The sequence below is a fragment of the Arvicanthis niloticus genome, chromosome 11 (assembly GCF_011762505.2).
Source record: "Arvicanthis niloticus isolate mArvNil1 chromosome 11, mArvNil1.pat.X, whole genome shotgun sequence".
In the NCBI taxonomy this organism is placed as follows: Eukaryota; Metazoa; Chordata; class Mammalia; order Rodentia; family Muridae; genus Arvicanthis; species Arvicanthis niloticus.
The window spans coordinates 40,749,960-40,774,114 of record NC_047668.1 but is presented as its reverse complement, the minus strand read 5'-3'; the positions used below and the strand labels follow the sequence as shown (position 1 = coordinate 40,774,114).

Here is a 24,155-nt window from a genome sequence, read left to right as displayed (position 1 = left end):
TGTGATAAGACGCTTGCTTTTGTCTGGGCCCATCATCTTTACTCTGTGGTAGGATCTACCTTTTCTGGGTCCATAACATCTCTTGGGCCACTTCACTGGCCAGGATGTCATATGCCCACTGGGCCTGTGTTCCAGAAGGTACCTTCTAATTTCCTCTCTGAAGTCTAAGAAATCACTTGCCAATTTATCTCCAATCACTGTGTGTGTGTGTGTATACATACATGTATTTATATGAATATGGATACCATAGTACAACTTCATCTGTTGTTCCCCAGGTGCTGTCTGTCTTTTAAAAAAATTGCTTTAAAAAATGTTTTTTGAGACAGGGTTTTACTTTGTAGCCCTGGTTAGCCTGGAACTCACTGTGTAGACCAGGCTGGCCTCAAACTCACAGAGATCCACCCAGTTCTGCTTCCTGAGTGTAGGAGTTAAAGACAGTAGTCGCCATGATCAGCTTCTTTTTTTTTTTTTTTTCTTTGTTGAGATAGAGTCTCTCACTGGCCTGCTACTCACTAAATAGCTTAGACTAACTGGACAGTGAGCCCCAGGTATCCGTAGATACCTCCTCAGCACTAGGAGTGTATGAGTGTAACCACCACACCCAGCTTTAAAAATTTCAAATGTGAGTGTTCTGGGGACTCAAACTTAGGTCCTTGGGCTTTCCAAATCTGTGAGCACTTTGCAGCTCAGCTCCACGCGCTGTCTTCTTTCTTGAAGAAACAGTTCCATGAGAAAGCTTCTGTTTGCTGGCGCCCCTTCCTAGGTGAAGTGTTGCTGTGGCTTTGCCAGCCGAGTGTGCTTCTGCACAGCCTCTGGAGCCCTCTTGCTGTGGGTTGGTGCTTCCTGTACCAGCCTCCCATTTCAGATGCCCACAGAGTTATGGAGGAGCAATGAATCCACAAGTAGACTAGTCCTAGGCTGCTGAGACTTCTGGCCTTTGTCATACTCTGCTCTTTGGTATGGTGGACTTCTTTTTGAGGATCCAGCTACACAACGGCACCTCCAGGAAGCCTTCTCTAGTTCTTTAGTCTCATGAGTGTGGGCCATGTTCTTCATCCATGGGCTTTGTTGAGGTGTGGTGATGCCCCAAAGCTCATTCCTGGTCACAGTGGGTGGGAAAGCAGGGTGCTTCCTACTTTGGGGGACCAAGAACAAATCTTCCTTGGTCCCATCTCACTACCAACTCCCTGTCTCTCTACAGTGTAGAGTTGACATGGAAGCTAGGGTTCCAGGGACCCTGCAGGATACTGATGGCAGTGACACTGTCACAGAGCCTGGAACCATGCAGATGCCTTTTGGGGGCTTAAAGCAGATGGGGAATGAGTGACAGAGTTGTCAAAGAATGGGTCAGCATAATTCCTTTGAAATGGAAGCCTAGCACTCCTGCTTGTGGAGGGAAAGAAAGGGTCCTGGAGGACAGTTTAGACAAGCAAGGACAGCCACACAGAACCAGTGTCATTTAGGAGGGGGTCAGAAATAACATGATGGTCTGGTGCTTCTGGCATGGGAAATGGAATCAACCAGAAGGTCAAAGATAGCATGAAGCTTGGTTTCCTAGGAGCTCACTGATAACAAGGGAGTCTGGGTTTCTCAGAAGGCTAGGGGAGCTTAGATCCTCTGCAGGTTAGGAAGGACACAAAGATTAGGGTTTCTCCAAGAGACTCGGAATCACATAGAAGTCCGAGGTTACTTAGGGAGGTCTGGGATGACACAGGGGCCTGGAGTCTTCCACGGAGACCACAAAGCACATGGGGAATATTCAGAGAGGTCAAGCTTTGATCTGGACTTTGTCCCTGCTGGTGACCCATGACAGTCTTCTGACCTAGTGGGTTTCTGTTTCCTCTTCTGAGAGAATGGGGCAGCAGCATACGGCTGCCTGGGGACATATGGGAACATTTGTATATCACATCTTGAATATTTTTATTATCTTTCTTGGGCAGTCTTGGCTGGAATGTACCTACAGGGTATCTCTGGAAGAGGAGAGCGGGAGAGGCTGAGGTAGCCAGGGACTCCCATGTCTGGGCTGTCCCTGGGGCCAATATAGCGGTGGTTCTCACCCTTCCTAATGCTGTGACCCTTTAATACAGATCCTTACATTGTGCTGACCCCCAACCATAACATTATTTTCCTTACTACTTCATAACTGTAATTTTGCTACTGTTATGAATTGTAATGTACATATCTGATATACAGGATATTTGATATATGACCCCTGTGAAAGGGTCATTAGACCTCCAAAGGGTTGAGACCCACAGGTTGAGAATTACCGCTTTATAAACAGGCCTAGAGAAGGTGAGCCATGGCCCAAGAACCCAACTCTGCTGCCCACTCATAGGTAATCTTTTTTTTTTTTTTTTTCCAGATGACTCAACATGTCTCCACTTTGAGTTTTAGGGCTAGCTCACCTCTTACCTCATTTTCTCTCCCAGTGAGACTGGCTTTAGTGCAGGGTTCTGGGGTGTTTCCATGGGAGGTTATGCAGGAGGTCATAGATGCCCTGGGTCTTCAGAATAAACTCAACTTTGCTTTCTAGACCAGGCTGGACAGGTCTCAGGAATGGCCTGTTTAGAGCATCATCTCTTTCTGCAACTCTTGCTCTGCTCAAAAGGGCCAAGATTGGGTTGTTCAAGCACAAGGCAGCCTCCTGCGCAGGGAAGGAAGAGTGTGGGAATGGCCAGGTAGGCTTCAAGTCCCTTCCACAAACCTCTACTCACTTCAGCCTAGACATCCTTTGGAGTCATCTTGGACCACTGACCTCTGGCTTGGGTGCCTCTGGCTGCTGGGTGGGGTGAGGGCTGGGAGGTGACCCAGGGAGAGTCTCATGCACTGCATAGTCTCTCTATACTGACCCCACCTCCTCAGCTTGTTCCACTTTCAAAAATAGCTAATGAAGAAATTAATTTTGTCACCCAGATGTATTCAGTAAAAGCATGTCAGGGAAAGACAATTAACCTCTGCAATGATAAATCTTTTCCAAATTAATGAAATTCACTTGTAGATGCTGAGACTCAGTTGAGGTGAGGACCCCAGCTCAGTCTGCAAGGTGAGTGTGGAAACAGAAAAGAAAGGGGAAGGAAGAGGTGGGCTGAGAGAGGGGCCAGGGAGAAAAGAGACAGGCCTTGGATTTGATACTTACATTGCCTGGGATATTCACAAACAAACTCTATAAATGAAACCAGAGAAGAAATGTTACGCTACTTTAAAATACAGGCATTTCAGTTTTACCTTGACTAAGTTGCTTCTGCACTGAATCTTTCTGGATTCCCTTTTTCTTGGGGACACTAGGCAAAAGGCATTGTCTAGAGACTCGGGACAGTTGGCTCAGTGAACAAAATACTTGCCATGCAAATGTGAGGACCTGAGCTCAACTCCCAGTGTGCACACAAAAATACTGACTGCAGAGGTAGTTGCCTGTAATCCTTGCTGGAGCAACTGAAGTTAGGTGAATCACTGGGGATGGCTGGTCAGCAAGTCTGAGTCAGTGAGCTCCAGGCTCCTTTCTCCAAAACTAGGTGACAAGTGACTGAGGGCATCACTCAGCCTACATCTTTGGGCTTCACACAGCACTTACACACACATTTGTGTGTGTATTACTTATAAACACATTTGTATAAGTTCTTGCACACATGAAGGGCCATTTGGCTGAGTCTCTTATCACTGAGAACTTTTGCTCAGAATTCCAGCCCTGTTAGTTAACTCATGCTTCTCCCTCATTTCTTCCTCCTTTGTGGTGACCATGTAGGGTTTACAGCAGCATCCTCGAGTCCTTTGGGTCTTCTTTTTTAAAGTTGAGACTGGTTAGAGTAGACAGGAAAATTTGGTAAGGAAAGACAAGTTTTGAGGACAAGGGCAGGTGAGGCTGCTGTCGGGTGTATCAGTAGGAAGAGAATGGAGGAACAGTCAGGATCCATATACCCTTTCCGCCTTCAGAGCATCAACTCATCTAGAGAACACTCACTTAGGAAGCAGGCCCGAAGGACCTTTCTCCTGAGACTTGCAGATTTGAGGCATTGGTTGACTACCTGGGAGACCTCTCAGGGATATGAATCCTTTATAGTTTGGGTCTGGGCCCTGTTTGCCAGACATTCACCTATGAAGCCTGGTTTGCAAATGTTCACAGGGTGCAGCTATGCCACCAGCTAGAGGTTCTCCCATTTGTTAAGACTCTGTACTTCTGTTAATCCTTCACCTCTATGCAAACTGTGCTGGGAGCAAGCAGCCTTTTAACTCTTGCTATAGTGCCTGTTACTATAGTTACTGTCACTATAATTGGTTCCAGGGATTAGATATTGGGGTGCATGGGATAGCACAATTATATTGTCCTGCTTAGTGAACTGCTTAGAGGCAGCAAGGAAATGGGGAGAAAAGCCCCTTAGCCACCAGGGCTTCTCTCTAGAAAACACAGGGGCACTGACAGTTGCCATCAGTTAACCAGAGTGAAAAACAGGAGCCGTGGTGTTCAAGACCTAAGAGAGTTTGAGTTAAGCCTGGGCCGCTGTGTTGTCAACTTGCCTGATGGGAGTGCTTGTGGAGGAATTGGTGGAAGGGGCTGAGAACATGCCAGTCATTTGTATCACAAACACTGCTCACACATTGTGAGCATAGACATGGGGGAAGGAGATATTAGGTATCTGGAGTCCGACGACCAAGGTCTCACTATCTAATCTTCGTAGACAGAGTGGCAAGTGTGTAGATTGGAGGCATGGATAGATATCACCTATCTTGAATTCCGTTAGGCCGTTGTTCACTCTTGGGGAGGGACCTCCCCCACCCTCAAGCCAGGAAATGGAAGGGATTTATCCAAGTCTCTGGGTCACAAGCTGGCCTAGACAAGCACCTTAAGTGCCCACCTACACAGAGAAGGCTCACGGAGTGGCCTCCTACAGCTCAGGCTAGTTGATGGGAGTCATCAAACCTGGGACAGAGAATAAGGAACTATCAGACTTTGGGGACAACCAGGGTGGTGGGAAAGGGCTCAGCAAAGATAGAGGATCCTAATCCATATTGTCTAAGTAGTCCATGGAAGGGATGGGATATGGAACCCAATAAGGGGCCCAGGGTACAGTAGTCTGCAGGGCTTGTTTCTCTTCTTACTCCCTCTCTCCCTCTCTCCCTCTCTCCCTCCCTCCCTCCCTCCCTTCCTCCCTCCCTCCCTTCCTCCCTCCCTCCCTTCCCTCTTTCCCTCCCTCTCTCCCTCCCTCTATACCCCCTCCCTTCCTCCCTCCCTCCCTCTTGTCTCCCTCCCTTCCTTTAGTGCCCTGCACTAAATTGGGCTGTAGATATTCTCCCATCTCCCAAAGGTGAAAGTTGAACTAATACAGGTCAGGCAAGCACAAATCCAAAGACAACCTGCACGGCAGCGCTGAGCCCTCTGCCCCAGGCTGTCACCCCAGAGATGAGAAGGCTGAAAACATGGAAGGCGAGGAGTTTGGGGAGGTGAGATGCCAGTGGGTATTAGGTCTGAATGCATTCTTGGATTGGGACTTTTCCAGAGTGCTATTTACCTAAACGCTGTCTCTTTCTCTTGTACTCTGGACAAAGATCAGGAAGGTGGCTCAGTCCACGGCCTGAAGCCTCCAAACCAGAGGGCAGAAAGAAGAGTCCCTTGTTGAAGGAGAGGGTTCCTCATGCAATCCAGGTACCTTGTAAATGCTACTGTCAAACTCTTGGAGTTGGGTGGGTGCTGCCTTGGCTAGTCTTGCAGGGCACGTGATGTCTGGAGGAGATCCTTGGAGCCCCACAGGCTGGGGTGAGAATTGTGTCTAGGTCCTGAGTCTCTGAGCCTCAGTTTCTCCATCTGACTTATTGACACAGAACTTCTACTTCATGGGGGAGAATAGTGTGGGTAAACAAAACAAAATGTGTTTTCAGTTCAAAACAGTGCACATGTGCTGTCTCCCAGGCAGGTGCATACAGGGCATGATATTCTGAGCCTGGAGGAGCCTCACAATGCTCTCATAGCCCTCCCTGAGTCTCCCACCTCTCCCAGACCCTTCCCACATCAGAGTAGGAGCCATGTGGGTGGTTCCCTCGGTCTCTCTATTTTTCTTATTACTCAAATGGGCATAGATGAAGAAGGAAAAGCAAGGGCTTTCACAGAAGAGACAGAGCATGACTCAGCAAAGCAGAAGTCTCGGTTCAAAGCCACACCTCTTTTCTTTTCCAGGGCCATGACAGTCTCCCAACAGACCTTTGCTGTGCTGTGTGCCATTTGGTTCTCAGGAGCCAGCCTTGAGGGAGCTTAGGAACCAGGAGTCTAGTCTGCCCTTTGCTCAGAGCCTTATGCACGAGTCCCTCTTCTAGGTCTTCTTGCTCTCTGGATGTGGTCTTATTCTAGGGAGGGGTTTTCTCTAGCTGGTGTCTTGGCTGACCCTGCAGGCCTTCTTGCTGCTTGCTGGAAGGGTTAATCAGCTGCCACGCAGGGTAGAAGGGTGGGAGGGAGACAAGTGGAGAAGTAGTCAAAGTTGAAGTCTCACAGCCGGGCTCTAGTTCCCAGTTCTCTTGCTCAAATGGTGCTGTGAGCTCTTGGCCTCTGGCTCCCTTTCCACCCCTTCCAGAGAGACCCAGGTCTCCCCTCCAGACCCTGCCTCCTCACTGCTGATTCAGCTCTTCCTACAGCTTGCAAATACTGCTGGGGGTGGCGGTGGACTGAGTCTAGTCAGGGGTCAATTGCTTTGCCCAGCTGCCTTGGATGCTTCCCATTCAGAGACCAAGGCTTTTGGAGGTCAAGTGACAATTGGCATGCCCGAGTTTGTAATCAGTGGTGTGTTGATGGCCTGCCTAACCTGGAGCTTTGCTGTCTATGAGCAGCTTGAAAATAGGGAAGGACAGTCCCACCTGGGAATGGCTGTTAGTGCACGGTGGTGCTTGGATTCCAGTGATTCGCGGTGGGGACAGAAGTAGATCCCTAGAAGGCTTGTCTATCTGAATGTATTCTCCAGAAGGCACTTGTAGAGACCCCAACTCCACAGGGTCTCTTCTTTGATCCTTCTGGAACAAAGATTTGGACCCAGGGCTTCACTCTCTGATCTTGAGCATTCATTAGGTCCCTTTTTTCTGGTCCAATTATTTCTCCAGCTTGGCCACAACCACTGGAGCCTTGAATTTACAAAACACAATCCTTATTTTCAGATAGGGAGTGCCCAGAAGAAAGGCCCCCCAATGGGCAATAGGGCAGGCTGGTTTCTAGGCTCCATCCTTAAGTTCTCTCCAGAGGACTCCCTTCCCACCCTCATTATCATGAGCGTTTTATGTAGGGGACAGAAGTAGTTGTGGGAAGCTAGAACTGGTAGAGGCTTAGAACTTTTTTTGTACTAATAGAGATTGAACTTGGGACTTAAAGCATCCTAGGCAAGTACTCTGCCCTTGAACTGTGTACATCCCCAGCCCACTTTTTTTTTATTTAAATTTTGAGACATTGCCTAGACTGTCACTGAATTTACTGTGTAGTCCAGGCTGGCCTTGAACTTTTTGATCTTCCCACCCTAGACTCCCAAGAAGCTATATGCCTGGCTAAGTATTATAAATACATGTGATACGGTAAAGAGAAAGAACAGTAGAAACAGCTATAGTGCCACTTATAGGACCTGACTATACCATCATCTTCATCACAAGCATCAGCATCCTTATTTGATCACCGAGGACATTGGAGTACAGTGAAAGCAGTGCAAACACCATATGGAAAAGTCCCAACATGGAAATAAGCTGATCCAGGAGACAAACCCAGGGCTCTGAGCTGCATGTGTTTGTAAAGGTCCTTAAGCTTGAGGGTGGCTCCGGAGCTCCCTCCTTCTCCAGTCCACTGGGTTTGCCCAGGGTAAGGCAGATTGACCAGCAAGGGACAAAAGCCACTGTGGACCTTGGAGTTTATGGAGACTAAATCACCACTTGTCCATTGGTGTGCTGCAGGGTGAGGTGGTCCAGACAGGAGCTGCTGAGTAGGGTACCAGCTCCAAATCCAGTGTACTTATTTCTGTTCTAGTCATGTGACCCTTGGGCAAACTCCAGTTTGCTCACCTGATTAAAAGGTGTACCCCTGACAGTTATGCCATTTTACAGGGGCCATTGTTGAAAGAGGACTGAGTGGTTTAAACATTGGAACCCAGTGTCTTGCAGTTCTGGAGTCTGGAAGTCCAAGGTCAAAGTATCATCAGTGGAGTCTGCACCTACTGCCCTCGAGGGGCATCATCCCCGTCTCTGCTCAAACATCCCTGCTTTTGAGGGCCAGGGTGTTACAAAGTGGCCTGTTCTAACCTACACTGCTACATCTATAAGGTAGAAATACACCCTGTGGCAGAATAGCTGTTTTCCAGACTTCTGAGAGCTTGGGGGAGGGGTAGATGAACTCTCTGGGTTACCTCTTAGCTGACTGGAGTAAGGAATGTTCCTTAGTTTGGGTTAGACTGAGGTGCTTATCAAGGAGGCAGCTTTGAGGAAGATGCTATGGTCATCTCTCAGCGTCTCTTATGAGAGGATTAAGTAGGCCAGGCTAATAAAAAAACGCTCCCTTCTGTGCACTCTGCCAAGCTTTCTATATTAAAAATTTTAATTGGCAAATCACAGTTGTTCATATTTATGGGGTACCATGTGACATTTTGAGGTGTAGTTACATTATAGAATGATTAGGTCAAGCTCATTAATGGCTTGCTATCTCATATTCTTACTTTTTGCCCAGAATAATGGCTATAATAAATAACAATTCATTTAAAAATTTAAAAATTGCTAACAGAGGGGATTTGAAAATCCAGCTTGGTTCTCTGTAGTCAGGCAGAAACATGGCCCCAGCTCCTCAAATGTGGTAAATGCACTCAGATATTTTATACAAATGTAAGTATTTGGGCACATGGCCCGATCCTTGAAGTGTTAGCATCGAAAAGTTAAATGTCAGTCGCTTACTCATTTGTGAGTGAAGATTCTTAGATATACAGCCATGTGCTATTGAAATTCTACCCTGAAATGGGCTCTGGCAATCAGCTTGACAGGGTTGTGATGATGTTTGAGGCACGCTGGGCAGTGTGTCATCACTCGTGTGTGCATCACTCGTGTGTGCATTTAAATAAAGGTCTCTGTAGTCTGTTTACATCATTACCATCTTAATAACAGACTTCCCCAGCGCTGTACTACCCACCTTCTTGTGAAGTTATTCTATCTTCCAGAGAAAAATCTGAACTTCAAAAGAAGTTAGCATCCTTGACGTTTCTTGGTCTAAATGTCTCTCAGTTCTTAGGGTCTTTTAACCGTGCATGCTTTTAGATTATCATTTGGAAAATATTAATTTATTGAGTTATGCAAATCTTCCAAATGTTGACACATTTTACTGTACAGCATCCAGGAACCATATTTATTAACACCACCATCAATCTCATTAGAAAAGCCTTGGAAAGCACTCAGTTCAGCACATGGTGAAGGGTAGAAGTTTTCCAAAATTCGGATTTTTTTTTTTTACTTGAAATCACAGATTTTATCATTGACAAGATGTTTCCCCTAAACTACTAGGCTCACTTTGTTCATTTTCAAGGGGATCTCTGCCAAACACCTAAGTCTGAAGAGTCATAGTTTGTAAGATATTGAGTGAAAAATGGTATTGTGTGAGATGAAAATGGCTAGTTTAGCTTGCAACTCAAATGATTGCATTCCCTCAGGTAGCCTCTCATGTAAGAGAATAACAGAGGGCCCAGATACCTTTTCCATTTTCTAATACAAACTATTAAAATGCAATCAAGTGTGAAATTAATACTTGTTTTCATTAAGAACTGTGTGTATGGCTCTGGTTGGGTACTGATGTGTGTGACAGGGAAGAATGGAGTCATTATCAGTGCTGTTTGGTGTCACTGCCTACTACTTTGATGAGTGGAGTTTAACCTCTAATTACTTTTATTCCATGTATGCAAGGGTTGTCCAGGGTAAGAGCAAGCATTACCTCATACTTCTTTCTTTCTCTCTGTCTGTATTTCTGGGTCTCTAGGTCAGCCCATTATTTGGTTTTAGTCTGTTTCTTTGCTGCTTAGTTTCTCTTGGGTCCTCCCTCTCCCTAACCCTTTCTCTCTCAACTTCTATTTTCCTGACCCTGGCTTACCTGCTCCCTCCTCCCTTCCCTTCCCTATACTCTTTTCCCAGTGACTGAGTCCTTGGGAGAGGGACAGCTTCACGTGGGTGTGTATGGACAGCGTTCACTGTGGTGGAAGAGGCACCCTCCTCATAATTCTCAGCATGTAAGTAAGCAAGGAGCCTTCTCACTGGAGAAGGCCTTTTCCTTTGGGTATGGCTCAATGCTGGAAGATGTCTCAGTAGGTGCTGTGTCTGCAGGGCACTGCCTCCCCAGGCTTGCTGTTCTAAGGTACAGATTTCAATGATGGGGCCACGGGAAAGGAAAACCATTATCTTATTTCTTTTCATTTTGAGGCAGCTTGAATTTGGTGCTATGTTGAACACATAGGTTAAGGGGATTATTACTGTTTCTAGTGTACTTGTTATGGAAACTCCCCAAGCATCAGGTGAGTTAGTCTCAGTGAGACTTTGCAGAACATTCTGCACACAGCGATGGCTCCTCCCGGGGTTCTTTGGATCTCTCCTGCTGACCTTACCTGCCCCATCCAAAGTTCTTGCCTTCGTTCTCCTCCTCCAATCTAGACTGCATCTTTACAGGACATATCCATGACTATTATTTAAAATTGTAATTTAATTTTATGTAGTATGTATGAGTGCTTTGCCTGCATGCATGTCTCTGCTCCTTGTACATGCCCAGTGTCTGCAGAGTTCAGGAGAGGACATCATATCCCCTGGAATGAGTTGCAGATGATTGCAAGCCACCATATGAGTACTGGGCATCAAACCTGGGTCCACTGCAAGAGCAACAAGTGCTCTTAACTATTGGGCCATTTTTCCAGATGACATACGTGGCTGTTTTTCTGTTTGTTTGTTTTTTTTGAGGAAAAAGCAAATCTTTAACAAAGTCTTTGCATATGCCAGGTGTACCAAGAATGTCACACACGGTATTTTCATTGAGATGGTATAGCTCCCAGGAGCAAACTGAGCCTTGAAAGGCATGTAGTGACTTGTCTCAGAAGTCTCCCTGTCACTTACTTCCCTAGTAGAAGGATAAAGATACAGACACTGAAGACTGGAACAATTGGCAGAAGACAGAAAGGCAGAAACAGCATCCCCCCCCCACCCATGCGCGTGTATACACACACACACACACACACACACACACACACACGCAGATAGCATTAAGTAGTAAGTAGGTGTGTGGTAGAGAAGCTGGTGTCTGGGCCAAATATGGTACACAGAGGCCTCACACTAAGGCTCCTGGTCATTGTCCTGCAGGGCAGAGGGACACATGGCAAGATGTAGTTGGCATGACATGGATGCTTCAAGCTTGATGTGCAAAGTATACAGTCAAATGTGCTTTTGGAAAGTATATGTAGAGAGACTCATTGGTGGCAATGAGGAGGACAGATTCTCCAGCCCACGATGGACCACATGTGAGGATGAGCATGGAAAGGGATGCGGCATGTGGTCTGGCTTCTAGGTAGGATGTGCATGTGCACTGAGACCCTTCCTCCTGGCAGTGGCCGTGGGTTAGAGGCAAAGGGTGGCTGTGAAGATGAAGGGACTTTGAATGAAAGCTTTTGGGAGGCTGACGTTTAAGCCTTTCTACTGTCCCCTAGCTAAAGGTATGGAAATGAACACTCATTGCTAGAGCAGGGGATGCAACCTCAATGAGACAGTGTCTTAGTGGGGGCATTTAGAGAACTGCTCACATGGCCCCATCCATCTGATTGAACCATGGTCTGAAGGTAACTGTAAGCTCAGAGAAAAGAGAGAGGAACAGGAAGGGCTCGGGAATCTTCCTGGCTCTAAACTTGATCAACCACAAGTCCTCAAAGCCAAAGCTTGAGCATGCAATAACATTGTTCCTCTGAGCAGGCTCGGCAACTATCCTCAGGGCTCAGCCTCTGTGCATCCTGTGTCTGTGCATCCTCATGTGAGAAGTGACTTTGGAACTGACAAGCTGCTCTTCAGCTCATGTCACTAACTGCCAAGTACATCTAATTTAGCCTGCCTCCAGCTACTGAGTTATCGGCCCTCGGACTGAAGGATGGCTTCCCCTAAGTGCTGAGCTTCCCCTCTGGCAGAGCTAAATATCAATTATTTCCCTCGATTTCATGATTATTCATGGGCACTCTTGTCATTCCTGAGTGGGAAGTCAGAGTAGGGAGATATAGATACCACCGAGAGGAAGGGGCGCCGGGGAGCCCACCGGGCTGTGCCTGAGAGCTGGGGCCTGTTTGCTGTGGGCAGACTGCTGAGCCTCAGCCAATGCACATGTTACCAACTCGGGTGAAACTACAGGAGAGGATAAGCATGCAATCATGGTGTTCAGGAAAAGAATGTGTCATTGGGATGAAAGTTTGCCCACATACTCTCCTGTTTCAGGCTTTGACAGTCAAATCAACATCTACAGCGGTTTAGGATGTGTCAGGTGATGTGCTGCAGTGGGGAGAGCGTCAGAAGCCCAGGTGTAATATGTTTGTGTGGGTGCAGGTACTTAAAACACAAGATGGGTTGGGGATGTTGGCTCAGTGATTCCCTAATACCCACATACAAGCATGGAGAGCTGCCTATAGTCCCAGAACATGGGAGGTGGAGACAAAGGTTTCTGGGACAAGAGACCTAGCTAGACTAGTCAAATTGACAAGCTCCAGGTTCAGCAAGAGATGCTGCCTCAGTAAATAAAGTGGAGAATAAAGAAGGAAGGAAGGAAGGTACCTGATACAAACCCATGGCCTCTACACACATAGACACTATCACATGTGTAAACATATATGTATGTATGCAATATCATACACACTCACACCCTGACCACCACTAACCCCCCAAAACAAACTGGACACAAGAGCCTTGAAATTGAACTGCCGTGTGTGTGTGTGTGTGTGTGTGTGTACATACATGGATGTTACTCTAGGAGAGACATTTTTCACACTGATGGTTGTACTTGTTATTTTTCCCATCAGAGTGACAAAATGCCTTAAGGGAGCCAGGGTTTATTCTAGCTCACAGTATTGGGGGACACAGTCTATCAAGGCAGGGAAGGCATGGTGAGTGGTGGCGTGTTCACATGGTGACAGGTAGGACACAGAGACTTCTGGCTTGAATTGAGTGTGGGGAACATTGTAGCCTTCCAAGGCCTGCGCCCCCAACTCTGTGGCCTACCTCACAAAAGGCTCTATTCACTTCCCACATTCTGCTCCTCACCAGGTAATAAGCATTCAAAACACACGCCTGTGAAACACATCTTAGATTCGAACAGCAACACTGGTGGTCTCTTAGTCCATGGAAAGAGAACAGGATTGAGTGCTTGGAGAAAGGACACATTCTCACACGCCCAACCAAGGGCATGTGTGTGGAGCTGGGTTCCTCCTGCTCTGTCTCAACAAATGGGGTGGAGGGCCATGGAGCCTAGCGCTTCCAAACCAGCCGGCAGAAAAGCAGGGCCTTTCTAATTACTTCCAAGGAGCTGATCTGCAGTTATGACATGAGGTCATTTTCATTAGAAGGACATCAGCATGTCTAATTAGATACGGTCCCGTCTTTTAGAGATTTGTCATAGTTCAGACAGAAAACCTTTCAGCTTTTCAGTGGTGTACTTTCAAATCTCATTCTCCATTGAGTTTCCCCTCCCCCTTCTCCCTCCTTCCCTCCCTTGCTCTTGTCCTGGTCCCGTGTTGGTCTGCCCTGGCACCCTTCATTGTGCAGAGGAGTTGAAGGGGCTGAGCTGGCCTCCTGGAAGATGCAGAGGAGTTAGGAGGGTAGTCAGGGTCTTCCTCACTGTGAGCCTTCTTTTTCTGGTAGTGCCATAGAGGAGGGACCTGTCTCTCTGACTTATGTAATACAGTAGGTCATGCTAGTCTGTGAAAAGGAGGCTGGACTGGAGCAAAGGTTCAGGGAGGAAGTTTCCAGAAAACCTTATTGTTCCTCATCTTGCACAGAACGACTTTCTGCCCAAACCAAGAAATGGTCTTTTCTCCTGGTTGTTGACATCCGAGCTGTCAACAGTTAGGCTGCTTCTTCAGTTGGCCAGTGCTCCTGTAGGACACTGTGACCCTCCTGGGCCTCTCTGAGGACTCCCAGTAGCTGCTTGTGTTCTCTTTGTTCTTTCTGGCCTGCTTTCTCCAAATGGGGCAGAATCCCTCCTTGCATCTCAAGTCGCTGTGTTTCATGGCTTTACTGAGGCATGGGAGGAAGCCAGCTTGACTCCCTTGGACCCTCTGATCCTCCCTGCAGAGTCCTGGGGCAGGGTGTATCTCTTGCTACCTGCCTCTCAGCCAAGGGCCTGCTTTCTTCCCGGCTCCTACTTGTTACTTTTGCCTGTGGACTTGAAGTAGAGTAGATTTAACACATTATGGCTGAGTCTGCATTTAGGGCATTTCACCTTTTTAGTCTCCCACAAACAATAGGGAAATCCTCCCACTGCCCCACAGTGCTCCCTGACGACTGGACTGCTTCAGAATGCAACAACCGGAGTGTTGACTGCAACCATCTAATTATGGCAGAAACAGCCAGCTTTATGTTGGGTCCATGTAGAGATTAGATTTCTCCCGGTATTTTTATTCCAGGATCTCCAGGATCTCATTATGCAGACCCTGCATGTCCTACATGGCTACATGGACCTTCATGGCTCTGCTTATACCAGGCCTTTCTTATGTGCATTCTCTTAAATTAGAAGAATTCAAATTGTGATCAAATACACACAGCAAAGTTTACTATTTGCAACCATCATTTAGAAGTGCATGGTCTGTGGCTTCATGCTCCTTTTCCATAGTTTTTTAAAAAATGCTTTGTCTCCCTTGGGTGTGTTGCCTTCTGCTTGCTTCACGTCAAATGCATCTATATTTCTGGGTGTCCCACAGAGAATACCATTGCTCCCCAGTGTCCCCTCAGGGATAGTTTGGAACTCTCTACTGAATCTCTGGGTTGCACTTGCAGCCCTCTTCACTTTCTGTGATTTGGGGTGAGTGTCTTCAGTTTCTGTCTGTAAAAATGCAAATCATGAGACTCCCCTTGGGGGAGAGGAGAGAGTTGTCAGACTGTCATGCCCAGAAAGTGGCTGGCTCCTACCCCCGGAAATGGGCCTCTTACTGTGACTGCCCTGGGGCCAGCCGAACAGCTGCGTTGGCCGAACAGGAAGTGGTGAACAGGCTGGACCCTGTTCCAGCACGTTGGGGGGGTGGGGTGGGGGGGTGGAGAAAGAAAAAGAAAGTTCCGACAGAGAAACTGCACACTAGCTCAGGCCAAGGCTGATCACTGACCTCCTGTGTGGTACAATCGATCTGGACCAGTCACTTCCCCCTAGTTCTTCCCCCGTATGGGAAAGTCGACGCAGGTGCTCAGAGCCACACAAAGCAGCTTTGGGAGATAGCAGCCCAGGAAAAATAATTCCACCTGTAAACACCTGTGTTAACAAGCGCTGTATTTGTTCAGCTATTTTCTTTTTCAAACACTGTTTACACACACCTATTCTCTTACCTCGGTCAGGTGTGTCTTGCATGGCATCTGGGGACCCACTGGCAGGAGTCCAGGGTGCCTCGGAAATGCCTGTGTCCTCTGCCCAGCAATGCAGGGCTGGGACTGCCAGGCCCTCAGCTGGAGCTCCAGAGCTGCTGGGTCAGCCTCTTGGAATGCGTTCAGGTCCCCAGGAGCTTGAGGTTTAGAGGCTTCATGTGACCAGAAGGGCCTGCCTGGGGCCTCTTAGGGGACAGTGACCCCAGCTGGATGAAAGAGCGCACCTGCTGGCCCAGGTCACTTTGCATTTTCACACCCTGAGGAAATTTGAACCCCTGGCCCATCCCATTACACCAGTGGCTAGATAGAGATGCCTGGGGTTAGTGGGCAGGGAGTCTGTTTAGGTTAGTGCTCTGGCTCTGGCATCCTACTGAGACTTCTAGAGTTCTTCCTGATTCCCTTTGACTCCAGGATCCTTCTAGCATCCTGACACTCAGGCCCAGGCCTGAGGTATCTCAAAGACTTAGACAGCCACTCCCTGTTAAGAGTGAGACATTGTTATTCTGGATGTTTATTTACCAACCCCCCCCCCCTTTCAAAATAGCTGCATAACTACAGAATGAGAGGGAGGATGGGTAGGAATGGATAGGTACCTTCTACCACTCCTGTCCATCACTGAAGCACATCTGTCACCAAGGAGCCCACAGCTACATCTGGCAGTCTATTTCAACCTCACTTGTTCTCCCCTAAGCATTCCTTCTGTCCCAGCATCCCCCTCAATGGTTGTATCATCACCTGCCCTGTGACAGTTTCTCAGACTTTCTTTGTCCTCCTGGATGACGCAACAGTTTGGGGGAGCACTGATCAAGTATTTTTCTTACAGTCAGAGTGGGAGTCTGTGTTCAGAGAGAAGTCTTCACTGCAGCCTGATGGGATCACACACCGTCATGGTACCTGTCACCGTGGGAGTACACACCTTCCCAGTGACCTATCGCTGTTGGTGTGGACCTCTGTCTCCTAGCTGAGCGTGTTCATCCGATTTCTCCACAGTCCAGGGCTCCCTTGTAGCACAACCCTCCCTCCATTTGGTCTTCGGAGGTCAAGTAATGCTGAACTGGGGGTGAGAGTGGCCTGTCTCCATCCCTTGGAGGAAAGAGCAAACCCACCTGAAACATATGGACAGTCACATGGTCTCTGCTCCCCGTTATGGACTTACTCAATAGTTTGTACCTGTGGACATGGGTTCATAGATGTTTATGTTATACTCTGGGCTAGAATACAGTCCTCACCCTATGCGTTGCTTTGACTGTTGCAGATTTGGGGTTTTGGGTCCTGCTGACGTCTTGGTCCTTTCTCTTTCCTAGCACTTCCTCAGTCAAAGAAAAGGCACTTTTGCTGAACACCTGCTTGGGCCTTTTATTTGCATTTTCAGCATTACCCATCCCGTCCCCAAACACCTCTCTCTTCCTCTCAGACCCACAGTCTTCACTCTCATCCTAACAGTAATGTCACAGGGTACCAGAGATGGCAGAGGCAAGCAGCCAAATTTGTACTCTGCCTCTGTCTTTTCCCAGCTATGAATTCAGGAACAGCCTCTGGTGTGTGTGTGTAGGTCAGAGGTCAACCTTTAGTGTCATTTCTCAGGAGCCATCTACCTTGTTTTTTTAAAAACAGGGTCTCTTAACATTGCCTGGAACTCATCCAGTAGGCTATGCTGGGTGTCCAGCGAGCCCTAGGGATCCACCTGTTTCTGGTCCCGAGATCAAGTGAGTGGGTAACTTTTTGATCTTTTGTGACCTACATTGGACCAGATGGGCTTTGAAGCCTCCCTCTTTTCTGGTGTTCTATGCAGGTCCAGGCACGGGTGCCCAGAGGGGTGAGTGAAGAACTGAGACAGCTGGGAAGGAGCCACAGGCTAGAATCAGCTTTGTAATTCTCCAAGTAGGAACCATGTCATTCTCCCTAGGAGAGAGAACTATACCCTGAAACTGACCTTTGGAGACAATGCCCTTTGCCAGGAGCTGAGGCTTTTTGCATAACCAGGCTGACTGAGCTTGGTGAAAAGCCAGGCTGATGTGACGGTGTGTTAACTCCTTTGCCTTTGTGGGTAGGCAAATCCACACCTTTGCCCACTGCTATTAGACATCTGTCTCTCATGTGTACCTTCCCTCCCAGCAGTGGCACACATCAACTTCTGTCACTAAGTGGGATTTAGGTTAGGGTGTGGGTTTAGTTTTCTGGTGTGAATTTTCCAGCTTGGTTACAGGTACTGAAACCAGAAACCAGAGCCTGACAGTGTGGGAATTATCATGGTCCCGGTCTCCTTCAGAGTGATGGAAGCCAGTTCCAGCAGAGCAGGAGCTGTCCAGTAAACAGTAAGGGGTATGGACAGATGAAAGGGCATGGTCCTGGCTTCCCTCTGTTTTAGGCAGTACACTCAAGCATGGAGACGTAGACACAGAGACATCTGTTGCCCTGTGGTAGGTCAAAATTGCAAGGACCCAGTGAAAATGTCCTCCCGCTTACTTTAGGATAGACAGCTGCATAGTGGGAGACTCTGAGCACGTACAACAGAGTTGGATAGGCTTATGTAGAAAGTACTTGAAGGTCATAGTGATGAGTGAATAAAGCCCCATTTAGAAACACATACGTTATATCATAATCATCCCATTGGGGTGGGCCATTGTAATGTTACTTTTGTATTACTGTGATAAATTGAGGAAGGCAATTTATAGAGGATAGGGTTTATTTGGGGTCAAGGTTTCAGCAGGGTAAGAGTCTATCGTGGCAGGGGAATGGCAGGCATGACGGCTGAAGCAGGAAGCTGAGAGCTTGCATTTTGAACCACTGACACAAAGCAGAGAGAGTGGCCTAGAAATGGCGGAACGTCTTCAAATTCTCCAAGCCAGCCTCCAGCGACCGGCTTCCTCCAGCAATGCTACGCTTCCTAAACCTTCCCAAACAGCGCCTCCAACTGGGAACCAAGTGTACAAACATGCAACCTGTGGTGGATAGCCTCATTCAAAGCAGCGTAGTCAGCATGTAGGCTGGCTAACAGAAAACCCATGAGCAGTGACTGACAGGAAACATAAAGATTGGTTTTTCTTATGCAAACTGTCCGGAGGTGGGCAGTCAGGGAAGAGTTTTGCTGTTTAACAAGGTCTTCAAAGGTTCAGGTTCTTCTGCCGTCCATGAAACTTGGTTTGTTTGTTTGTTTTCTTTGTTTTGTTCTGTTTCCCCTCATTGTCCTAAAATGGCTGCTGTAACCCAAAATCACACAATCACACCCAAGTATGAGGAAAGGGGCAGGCCTGGCCAGTCTCTCCTTCCCTAACCCTGCTCCTTCCCCTTTGTCTTCCTTTCTCTCCCTCCTCCTCTCCCACGGGACAAGGAAACCGAAGTCTGACATCTAGTCTCCCTAATAAAGTCTAAGGTATCTGTATGCCTCTTTGGCAAGATAGATCCCATGGTGTAAGGAAAAGCCAGGAGAGCAAGAATGTAGCCATCATAGTCAGGGGAGAGAGATTGTACAAAGTGGCTCAGTTAGCCTGTGGTCAGCTTGCGCATCCAGAGGATTTGTTGGGAAGGGGACCTGGGGACTCTGGGTAGCAGTTGCCTAGGATGTGGGGCTCTGGGGAAAAACACTGGCTTGTGTTTTACTATGTAATCTCTGTGGGCTGCTGTCCTTGTTACCATGTAGTTATCTGAGTCTTTCAATGACAAAACAGGAAAGCTGGTTAATTTAAAGACAGACAGACAGACAGACAGACAAACTTCAGCATGGCAAAATGGGGGATGTATAACATCCAGGCTAAGGAGTGCACTCAGGAGAGAGTGTCTAGGGGACCCTGGGACCCTGTGCGTAGGGAGCACGGGTCTTGTGGCCAAGCTTGCAGGTGTGTGGGCAACAAACTGGGACAATTTTGGGCTGGCATTGGAGTGAAGGGCGTCTCTTCCTTGCTCTCTAGGTATATCCTAGAGCCTGGGGCAGGGCTGAGCATGTGAACATGGCTTGTGGAGGCCATTGGGGGTGGGGGTGGGGGTAAATGGAGGAGGGGTGAAGCAGAAAACTGGGGAGTCTGATGGGGGAAAGGAGACAACTCTTTGACATTTGCTCACCGAGCAGTCACTGCTTCCATGCTGCCTCATCTAGAAAGTGGTGTCGAAATGAAGTCTTCAGGAAACCCCCATGTGTTCTGTTATTGAGGCTGTCATACTGACATACGCTTCTAATTCTGCCAGCTGACCAGGCATGTGTCTCTGACGACACAGCGTGAGGCAGAAATGGGAAGATGATCTGAAATTAGCCCCTGAGTCAGATGACAGGGGACGAAGTCAGAAGAGCAGAGAGACATGTAATTTCGCTCCCCCCTCCCCTGCTTTAAGGGTAATCTCACTATGTATGGGAGGCCCGGGTGGAGAGGCCCGTGGACCCCTGCAAACTTGGATAGTTTTCAAAGAGGTTCTGGTTCTTTACTTGTCCTGGTCAGCACTGTTTCTGCCTCTTTCCTGACTCAGCAAGTGACCTGCAGTGACCCTACGGAGGGAAATGTCTTGGCTAGACTTGAGGACTTGTTCTATGGGTCAGGGACAGAAGTCTCTGGCCTTGTTCTGTCTTTGAAATTATGTTGCATGATTTTGTAGAGGGAGAGTGGCATCCCAGTTTTTTGTCAACCGAAGCTGGGGTACACATTAGCTTGTAGACCCCTAAGACCTCCCTCAACAGAGGATCAAACTGTAGCGTCAATTTGATGAGTCTATTGTGTGTAAAAGGCAACCCAGCACAGCCTCGTTCTAGGTATTCCCTGATGAGAAGCCAACGAAGGAGAGAATCAGCACCCCCTGTTAGGAGTAAGACTTTGTTGTAGAGTCTAGGAAAAAAAAATAAAGAGACTCAGGTTTTTTCATGTAGCAAGTTGTCTGCATCTGATGACCTTAGAGTAGATGTAGCAGGCAGAGCTCGTTGTGGAAGAAAAAGAAACCACTCCAGGTATACGTTAGTCAGCAAAGTCTCCACTGCAGGGAATTTATTTACAAAATCTATAGAGGAGCCAAAGGAGAACAATCCAGACCGGGCCTCCGGAACTGCAGTACCTGGAAGGGTCTAAGTCTCATCATTGGAAGAACGGTTTCTAAGCCCTCCAGCCTAGGGCAGGGATGGAGAAGGGGTTGACATTGAATCTTCATCTCTAGAGAACTGATATCTGCATCGCCATTCAGGCCTGGAAGACGAGTACCATCACGCAGTGGCAGCCGCTGTTAGGCACTCTAGACAGAGAGCATCCCCCTGACCACCACCTTATATAGACACTTTGTGAAAGCTAATTATTATCCAAAACCTTTTCCAAAGGGAAGCTTGGGGGATGCCTTCCAACTCTCCTATCACATGAAGAAAATCACAAGTGGGCTATTCCAGGGAACCCGGCACACAGGATGGCAGCCGGCTGGTGGCTAAAGCAGACTTGCCCAAGAGAAGTTCTTCAAGAGAAGTTTGACTTAGGGACACATACTTTGGTAGAATAGGATAGGCCCACGATGGAAAGTGACCATGTTTTGCAGTTTCAGATTTGACACTGGGAGCTTTTAGCCCCAGCTCTATATCCCTCAGATAAGTGGCTTTGAAAAGTTCCGGTTGCCCAACTGTGGGATAAGGACATGTGATAAGCCAGAGGGGGCTCTCCAGCTACAGGCAACTTCTCTTACTTAGGATGGTCTAAAGTCTCAAGTACCTCTCCGGAGGAGTAGCTCTCTGTTCCTGGATTTGCTAGGCCTCAAGAACCCTTCACTGGGCACTTTCTCTGAGAGTTCATAAGGATCAAAGGAGCAAGGAGGAGGGGAGACATGGGGGGAGCTTGGTGACCATAAGTGTAAGGCAGGGGACGGGTGCTGCACAAACAGCTGTGTCTGGTGTACCTGATCCAAAGCTCCGACACAGATGTTTCTATTAGGATGGGGCACCAAGGCCCAGCCTATTGCCTCCACTACCCCCAAGTACGGCCATTGTCTTTTGGGAGAACACAGAGAGGGCAAGCACTCACAATGATCCTGGAAGTTCACTGAAATACCACCTGAGCTCCAGTGGCTACCTGCCTCTTAGAAGCTCAGTGGCTTCTTCCCAGCCTTGGTGTTCTGTCTGTAGCAGTGGAATGGAAGGCAGCTAAGGGTGTTTGCTCAGTGAACATTTACGGAGCATCTCCTTTGCACTGGGTTCTTGGTTACCATTAATAAACAGGGGCTGGGAAGATGGCTCAGTCAGTAAAGTGCCTGTCAAACAAGCACGAGGATCGATGTTCTGATCCCCAATGCCCCATCAAAAGCTGAGCGTGTGACCCTCTCTCTGTAATCCCAGCACCAGAGAGGCAGAATGCTAAGACGATCACTGGGACATGCTGGCCAGTCACTCTAGGCAATCATGAGCAACAGGTCTGGTGACAAGACTTTGTCTCAGAAATAATGTGGAGAGGAATAGAGGAAGACATCTGATATCAACTTCTATCCTACACACACACACACACACACACACACACACACACACACACACTAAAAGGACTGGCAAGGAACCAATAGATGTGATACAGTTAGGCGTGCTGCTTAGAGACCCCAGATACAAACAAGATGCAGTGTTCTGGCCCTGCAGTCATCACTAGGACATACCTACCTGGGGTTCTCCAGGTCCCTCACAGGACTTCCTGGTACAAAGAGAAGGCAAGGGTGGGGCAGGGCAGGTGGAGGATGGGATGGTTCTGCCTGGTTACCCATGGCTGCAGCGGAATGTGGTGAATGGTTAACTACGGATACCACTTCTCCCCCCCCCCCAAAACAAAAAGCTATGCTTGTCAGCATTTCCCCTTTCTGTGCTGTGAATACTCTCCCATGCTGATTGAGGCTCTTCATGGGGGCCTGGTGTGGCAGGCAGGTCTGCTCACACTGGGCATTAGCAGTACAAAGGGGCAGGCTCCAGGATGCCATTGACGTGGTCTGACTGGCCCCAGGGCAAGGGGCTGCACTGTAGAGACAGGGTCATTCTCCCCTACCCAGGAGGATCCTATGGACTGACTATGCTCAAATAGCTTCATGTATATTTTAGCAGGGAGTCACTAAGCCCTTGCCATTCAGCCCCAGGGACTTCAGAGTCTTGTCTAGGATCACACAACTGGTAACTAACCCCATCCCCCACTCCTGTTTCTTGTGTCCCCTTATGACCTCTTATTTCCTCAGAGGTGAGTCCTGTCTGGAACGGTCTGTTGCAGAGCAGGGTGATGACATATTTAGCTAGTTATGCTGGGAGCCGACACTGGCATGCGTAGAAGTCAATGAACACATGTGCTCCTTGGTGGGCTCTGAATACCCAGCTTCCTTCAAGTCTTTGACGGCAGTCTCCTTTGTGCTTACCATCCTGCCTCCCAGTCACATGACCGATGTGAGTCCCGTGCAGATGAAAGGACGCAGAGGTAAACACATCCCAGCACCCAGTGTGTCCTTTTTTACTGTAGGCAGTTCCAAATCCCCACTTGTGAGCTTTGTGGTCTATTGCACACTTGAATAGCCATTGCCTTGACTATTCCCAAGGGGTGTCCACTACTTGGAAGAAGATAGTGAGATGGGTCAGAACTCAAGTGAGCTTGAAATTCCAGGCCTATTGCTTTACAAGCTCTGGACGTCTTGAAGACAGGTTTCCCTCCTAACTTTGGCTCCTACCTGTAGCAATGAGATGAACTGTATCTAAGGGTGTTTGCTCAGTGAGCATTTATCGAGAATTAGCTGACTTGACGTTAACAAGCATGAATAACCAGGCTGTGGGCCTGAGAGAACTTCAAGTCTTTGGGGGTGGGGGGAGAATGACCATTAAATGTTGATGCCCAAGCGTGACGAGGCAGAGCGATGTGGGGGCAGAAGTTGGTCAGAATCCGTGGGAAAAGGCCCCAGAGGCTTTCTGCAGGCCAGGTGGCCAGGTGCAGTGCCTGCGTGTGGGCGGACAGGTGTTCGGCTGATGTCCCAGGGAGAGAGACATGAAGAAGCCTGCTGGCTCAGGGTCTTCTGGAATGTTGTGTGTAGGTCGGGGTGATGAGGGGGAGGATGCCACAGTAGTAGAATATCCCTGGGGTAAGCGAACTCACAGGGTTTAGTGGGCTCACGAGCTCTCTCTCTCTCTCTCTCTCTCTCTCTCTCTCTCTCTCTCTCTCTCTCTCTCTGCAGAGCCATACACTATGTTTGTGGCTCAAGGCAACAGATCACCTTGTCTTCATGAAGCCCTGGGAGTCAGTTCTAGTCTTAGTGACCCAGGGCACACGTGATCAGGTAAGCTGCAAAGCATCCATCCATCTTTCCCAGGGCCACCATCAATGACATTAGGTGGCCTGCTCTGGGCCCGAGGCACCTGGGAGGGCTCTGCTCCCTCCTCCTGCCCTTCCTTTCTGCCATATCTGAGGAACTTGGCTGAAAAACTACCAGCCACAGTCCTGAATGAGTCCTTTCTTCCCATGGAGACACCTGCAAGGAGGTTGGGGGCCTAGGAAGCCGGTGACAGCAGGTGTAGCTACTTGTTCTCAAGTGTTTCCTCTGATAACATTTCACAGAGATTGGCTTTGCTGGATGCCCTGGCCTCCTGGGGGCCTGGAGGTGCCCTGGAGGAAGGGAAGGAAGAAGAGAGT

General features: G+C 48.3%; 1 long non-coding RNA gene across 4 annotated transcripts in view; it reads left to right on the top strand.

Annotated features, from left to right (window-relative positions):
- Positions 1-5,306: 5,306 nt before the first annotated feature.
- Positions 5,307-24,155, top strand: part of LOC143443874 (uncharacterized) — a 36,053-nt gene continuing 17,204 nt past the window's right edge. The window contains exons 1-4 of one of the 4 annotated variants that reach the window (XR_013113199.1): positions 5,307-5,436; positions 5,542-5,638; positions 8,059-8,274; positions 10,117-10,211. This is a non-coding gene — a long non-coding RNA (uncharacterized LOC143443874). Of the gene's footprint in view, positions 5,448-5,541; positions 5,639-8,058; positions 8,275-10,116; positions 10,212-24,155 lie in introns of all 4 variants that reach the window. The other 3 variants (XR_013113201.1, XR_013113198.1, XR_013113200.1) reach the window with 3 other exon arrangements.